General features: G+C 45.2%; 1 non-coding gene across 1 annotated transcript; it reads left to right on the forward strand.

Moving 5' to 3' along the window:
* The first annotated feature begins 3,671 nt into the window (after positions 1 to 3,671).
* Trnas-uga (transfer RNA serine (anticodon UGA)) lies at positions 3,672 to 3,746 on the forward strand. Its single transcript has one exon. It is a non-coding gene; the product is annotated as a tRNA-Ser (tRNA).
* The last annotated feature ends 3,245 nt before the right edge of the window (positions 3,747 to 6,991 follow it).

Genomic DNA, 6,991 nt, shown 5'->3' on the forward strand with positions numbered 1-6,991 from the left:
TCTAGATATAGTAGGGGTCACTGAAGTGAAGTGGAAGGAAGACAAGGATTTCTGGTCAGATGAGTATCGGGTAATATCAACAGCAGCAGAAAATGGTATAACAGGTGTAGGATTCGTTATGAATAGGAAGGTAGGGCAGAGGGTGTGTTACTGTGAACAGTTCAGTGACCGGGTTGTTCTAATCAGAATCGACAGCAGACCAACACCGACAACGATAGTTCAGGTATACATGCCGACGTCACAAGTTGAAGATGAACAGATAGAGAAAGTGTATGAGGATATTGAAAGGGTAATGCAGTATGTAAAGGGGGACGAAAATCTAATAGTCATGGGCGACTGGAATGCAGTTGTAGGGGAAGGAGTAGAAGAAAAGGTTACAGGAGAATATGGGCTTGGGACAGGGAATGAAAGAGGAGAATGACTAATTGAGTTCTGTAACAAGTTTCAGCTAGTAATAGCGAATGCCCTGTTCAATAATCACAGGAGTCGATTTAGAAGAGATAGGGGATCCAGTATTAGAATCGGAATTTAAAAGAGCTTTGGAGGACTTACGGTCAAATAAGGCAGAAGGGATTGATAACATTCCATCAGAATTTCTAAAATCATTGGGGGAAGTGGCAACAAAACGACTATTCACGTTGGTGTGTAGAATATATGAGTCTGGCGATATACCATCTGACTTTCGGAAAAGCATCATCCACACAATTCCGAAGACGGCAAGAGCTCACAAGTGCGAGAATTATCGCACAATCAGCTTAACAGCTCATGCAGCGAAGCTGCTTACAAGAATAATATACAGAAGAATGGAAAAGAAAATTGAGAATGCTCTAGGTGACGATCAGTTTGGCTTTAGGAAAAGTAAAGGCACGAGAGGGGCAATTCTGACGTTACGGCTAATAATGGAAGCAAGGCTAAAGAAAATTGAAGACACTTTCATAGGATTTGTCGACCTGGAAAAAGCGTTCGACAATATAAAATGGTGCAAGCTGTTCGAGATTCTGAAAAAAGTAGGGGTAAGCTATAGGGAGAGACGGGTCATATACAATATGTACAACAACCAAGAGGGAATAATAAGAGTGGACGATCAAGAACGAAGTGCTCGTATTAAGAAGGGTGTAAGACAAGGCTGTAGCCTTTCGCCCCTACTCTTCAACCTGTACATCGAGGAAGCAATGATGGAAATAAAAGAAAGGTTCAGGAGTGGAATTAAAATGCAAGGTGAAAGGATATCAATGATACGATTCGCTGATGACATTGCTATCCTGAGTAAAAGTGAAGAAGAATTAAATGATCTGCTGAACGGAATGAACAGTCTAATGAGTACACAGTATGGTTTGAGAGTAAATCGGAGAAAGACGAAGGTAATGAGAAGTAGTAGAAATGAGAACAGCGAGAAACTTAACATCAGGAGTGATGGTCACGAAGTCCATGAAGTTAAGGAATTCTGCTACCTAGGCAGTAAAATAACCAATGACGGACGGAGCAAGGAGGACATCAAAAGCAGACTCGCTATGGCAAAAAAGGCATTTCTGGCCAAGAGAAGTCTACTAATATCAAATACCGGCCTTAATTTGAGGAAGAAATTTCTGAGGATGTACGTCTGGAGTACAGCATTGTATGGTAGAGGATCATGGACTGTGGGAAAACCGGAAGAGAATCGAAGCATTTGAGATGTGCTGCTATAGACGAATGTTGAAAATTAGGTGGGCTGATAAGGTAAGGAATGAGGAGGTTCTACGCAGATTGGTTCAAATGGCTCTGAGCACTATGGAACGTAACATCTGTGGTGATCAGTCCCCTAGAACTTAGAACTACTTAAACCTAACTAACCTAAGGACATCACACACATCCATGCCCGAGGCAGGATTCGAACCTGCGACCGTAGCGGTCACGCGGTTCCAGACTGAAGCGCCTAGAACCGCAAGGCCATACCGGCCGGCGTTCTACGCAGAATCGGAGAGGAAAGGAATATGTGGAAAACACTGATAAGGAGAAGGGACAGGATGATAGGACATCTGCTAAGACATGAGGGAATGACTTCCATGGTACTAGAGGGAGCCGTAGAGGGCAAAAACTGTAGAGGAAGACAGAGATTGGAATACGTCAAGCAAATGAGGACGTATGTTGCAAGAGCTACTCTGAGATGAAGACGTTAGCACAGGAAAGGAATTCGTGGCGGGCCGCATCAAACCAGTCAGTAGACTGATGACAAAAAAAAAAAACAAAAAAAAGAACACAGTTGCCGTCGTGACATATCGATCAGTGCCTAGATTGATAATGTAATAACCTGGGGTGCAATACTGAAATAAACGCTATCAGTCACTAGCCATTGAGGTTTATGAAGACATGTGCACCAAGTGACGCGGGAGCTGAGGGGGACTTTTCCGTTCCTTACCAAGACAAAATTTCCGAGACAGATCTCTCACTATGGCCGTCCTCCCTAATGGGACAGTGTGTTCACGCAGTATGTCGTCACTCATTTAATCGGCTCCTTCTTTCGTATTATTATAGCTCAACAGTAATGCCAGGAGTTTGTTAACATGTAGTTTTCCTTTCCTTATGAGCTACATATTGTTCACAAGAACCAAACTCCCCAGAATTCTGGTTATAGAAATGTAAATTTAATTTCGTATTTTTCGTCGTTTACATGCCATACTATATAAAACGTTTCAAGGATAATGTTATTTTTGACCTTTTATTTCATTTTTTCATGTTTGTCCTTCGTTGGTTCTTCCAACTTTGTCTCATCGATATTGATGTAATATCCATATTGGAACATCGATACTTGTGTGTCACTTTCTTAGGTTCGCCTCTAAAACTACAGGAGTCGTCACTCTGTTTGTTTCAGCAAATGTTGAAAGATTTTCTAATTTCAACCACGCCTTGTCAACCAATAGAATTTCCATCACTTTTGAGAACATCTGCTTGTCGGCTGTCATATAGTGCAGTAGCTCTGTAATGGTTGTGGAATTTTGCACAAGTTCAAGGATTGAGATTTCTTAAAGAAAAACATAGATATTTTAAATCAGTTATTCTTTTGGTAATTTCAGTTCCAATCTGTTATAATGTTTTCCATCACCGTAGTCTAGTTCATTTTGTAAATCACGTTACATCTGTTTTGTATCATTTTTACATTGTTTTATCGATATAGTCTGGTCATTCTAAAGATAATTTTTCACTTCATTCAAGTCACAAGAATCCTGGCCTTGCCGCTACAGGTCCTTTTTCATATTCATAAACTACATGATTTCTGTAACTTCCTAGCGGATTTAAACTGTGTGCCGGACCGAGACTCGAACTCGGGACCTTTGCCTTTCGCGGGCAAGTGCTCTACCAACTGAGCTACCCAAGCACGACTCACACCCCGTCCTGCTTGGGTAGCTCAGTTGGTAGAGCACTTGCCCGCGAAGGGCAAAGGTCCCGAGTTCGAGTCTCGGTCCGGCACACAGTTTTAATCCGCCAGGAAGTTTCATATCAGCGCACACTCCGCTGCAGAGTGAAAATCTCGTTCTGGAAACATCCCCTAGGCTGTGGCTAAGCCATGTCTCCGCAATATCCTTTCTTTCAGCAGTGCTAGTTCTGCAAGGTTCGCAGGACAGCTTCTGTAAAGTTTGGAAGGTAGGAGAAGAGGTACTGCCGGAAGTAAAGCTGTGAGGACGGGGCGTGAGTCGTGCTTGGGTAGCTCAGTTGGTAGAGCAATTGCCCGTGAAAGGCAAAGGTCCCGAGTTCGAGTCTCGGTCCGGCACACAGTTTTAATCCGCCAGGATGTTTCATATCAGCGCACACTCCGCAGCAGAGTGAAAATCTCATTCTGGAAACATCCCCTAGGCTGTGGCTAAGCCATGTCTCCGCAATGTCCTTTCTTTCAGGAGTGTTAGTTCTGCAAGGTTCGCAGGAGAGCTTCTGTAAAGTTTGGAGGGTAGGAGACGAGGTGCTGGCGGAAGTAAAGCTGCGAGGACGGGGCGTGAGTCGTGCTTGGATAGCTCAGTTGGTAGAGCAATTGCCCGCGAAAGGCAAAGTTCCCGAGTTCGAGTCTCGGTCCGGCACACAGTTTTAATCCACCAGGAAGTTTCATATCAGCGCACACTCCGCTGCACAGTGAAAATCTCATTCTGGATACACGATTTCTCATTAGGAGCAACTACACCCACTGCTCACCCTCTCTCCAGTGGGCGCTAATGGTTTCAACGCAGTATCGGTAAATACCGGCTCACGCGTGATCGCAGCTGCACTAACTCTGTAAGTTGTGACGAAGAGAGTCGCAGCCAATTCAGTAATTTTCCATACAGACTGAGAAATCAGATCACGCTCTCAGTTCCAAAATTAATTTAGTATGTTTTTTCTCTTTAAAATAAAATGCTATGTTGTAGTTGTAGTTGTTGTAGTTGTGGTCTTCAGTCCAGAGAATGGTTTGATGCAGCTCTCTATGCTACTCCATCCTGTGCACCTCTCTTCATCTCCGAATACCTACTGCAACTTACATCCTTCTGAATCTTCTTAGTGTATTGGTCTCCCCCTACGGTTTTTACCCTCCACGCGTCCCTACGATACTAAATTGGTGATCCCTTGATGCCTTAGAATATGACCTACCAACCGATCCCTTCTTCTAGTCAAATTGTGGCACAAATTCCACTTCTCCCCAGTTCTATTCAGCACCTCCTCATTAGTTACGTGATCTACCCATCTAATCTTCAGCACTCTTCTGTAGCACCAAATTTCGAAAGCTTCTATTCTCTTCTTGTCTAAACTAGTCATCGTCCATGTTTCATTTCGATACATGGGTACACTCCAAGCAAATACTTTCATGAAAGACTTCTTGACACTTAAATCTTTACTCGATGTTAAAAAAATTTCTCTTCTTCAGAATCGCTTTACTTGCCATGGCCAGTCTACATTTTATATCCTCTCTACTTCGACAGTCATCAGTTATTTTCCTTCCCAAATAGCAAAACTCATTTACTACTTTAAGTGACTCATTTCCTAATCTAATTCCCTCAGCATCACCCGATTTAATTCGACTACATTCCATTATCCTCGTTTTGCTTTTATTGATGTTTATTTTAAATCCTCCTTTCAAGACACTGTCCATTCCGTTCAGCTGCTCTTCCACGTCCTTTGTAGTCTCTAATAGAATCACAATGTCATCGGCAAACCTCAAAGTTTTTATTTCTTCTCCATGGATTTTAATTCCCACCCCGAATTTTTCTTTTGTTTCCTTTACTGCTTGTTCAATATACAGATTGAATAACATCGGCGATAGGCTACAATCACGGCTCACTGCCTTCTCAATCACTGTTTCCCTTTCGTGCTCCGCGACTCTTATAACTGACATCTGGTGTCTGTAAAAATTGTAAATAGCCTGACGCTCCCTGTGTTTTACCCCTGCCACCTTCAGAATTTGAAAGAGAGTATTCCAGTGAACGTTGTCAAAAACCTTCTCTAAGTCTACAAAATGCTAGAAACGTAGGTTTGCCTTTCTTAACCTAACTAATATGATAAGTCGTAATGTTAGTATTGCCTCGCGTGTTCCAACATATCTACGGAATCGAAACTGATCTTCCCCGAGGTTGGATTCTACCAGTTTTTCCACTCGTCTGTAAAGAATTCGTGTCAGTATTTTGCAACCGTGACTTATTAAACTTGCTTTAGAGGACAAGTAGACATAGAACTGTCCAGAGCTGAGCTGGTCAGTGGATCTGGTCAACTGGTGAGAGACTCGAAGTTTGCGGTTAGTGTGCAGGGTCTTCTCTTGTTCGGATACCAACGTGTATGGATGGTATCCGATGAGTTTCTGACGTATTAAACTGGTGGCCGTGCTCTACCTTTGTCAACTGCTTGACGTTATCTTTCAGCAAGGTAAAGCAAGACTGCACATGTTGCTGATGCTGCCTTGAACTACGTCGATACAGAGGGTGTTCGACCATTCCATTGACCCACACTTCCTCCAGATCTCCCACCCATTGAAGAAATCTGCTATCGACTGCAGGGAGTCTAGCATGCCAGAAATCAGTAGCTACTACGTCTGTTTGGCAAAAAGTTGAAGCGAAGGGAATTACATACCTGCGTCTATCATACACTCCTGGAAATGGAAAAAAGCACACATTGACACCGGTGTGTCAGACCCACCATACTTGCTCCGGACACTGCGAGGGGGCTGTACAAGCAATGATCACACGCACGGCACAGCGGACACACCAGGAACCGCGGTGTTGGCCGTCGAATGGCGCTAGCTGCGCAGCATTTGTGCACCGCCGCCGTCAGTGTCAGCCAGTTTGCCGTGGCATACGGAGCTCCATCGCAGTCTTTAACACTGGTAGCATGCCGCGACAGCGTGGACGTGAACCGTATGTGCAGTTGACGGACTTTGAGCGAGGGCGTATAGTGGGCATGCGGGAGGCCGGGTGGACGTACCGCCGAAATGCTCAACACGTCGGGCGTGAGGTCTCCACAGTACATCGATGTTGTCGCCAGTGGTCGGCGGAAGGTGCACGTGCCCGTCGACCTGGGACCGGACCGCAGCGACGCACGGATGCACGCCAAGACCGTAGGATCCTACGCAGTGCCGTAGGGTACCGCACCGCCACTTCCCAGCAAATTAGGGACACTGTTGCTCCTGGGGTATCGGCGAGGACCATTCGCAACCGTCTCCATGAAGCTGGGCTACGGTCCCGCACACCGTTAGGCCGTCTTCCGCTCACGCCCCAACATCGTGCAGCCCGCCTCCAGTGGTGTCGCGACAGGCGTGAATGGAGGGACGAATGGAGACGTGTCGTCTTCAGCGATGAGAGTCGCTTCTGCCTTGGTGCCAATGATGGTCGTATGCGTGTTTGGCGCCGTGCAGGTGAGCGCCACAATCAGAACTGCATACGACCGAGGCACACAGGGCCAACACCCGGCATCATGGTGTGGGGAGCGATCTCCTACACTGGTCGTACACCACTGGTGATCGTCGAGGGGACACTGAATAGTGCACGGTACATCCAAACCGTCA

Source organism: Schistocerca cancellata, chromosome 5 (assembly GCF_023864275.1).
Source record: "Schistocerca cancellata isolate TAMUIC-IGC-003103 chromosome 5, iqSchCanc2.1, whole genome shotgun sequence".
Classification (NCBI taxonomy): domain Eukaryota; kingdom Metazoa; phylum Arthropoda; class Insecta; order Orthoptera; family Acrididae; genus Schistocerca; species Schistocerca cancellata.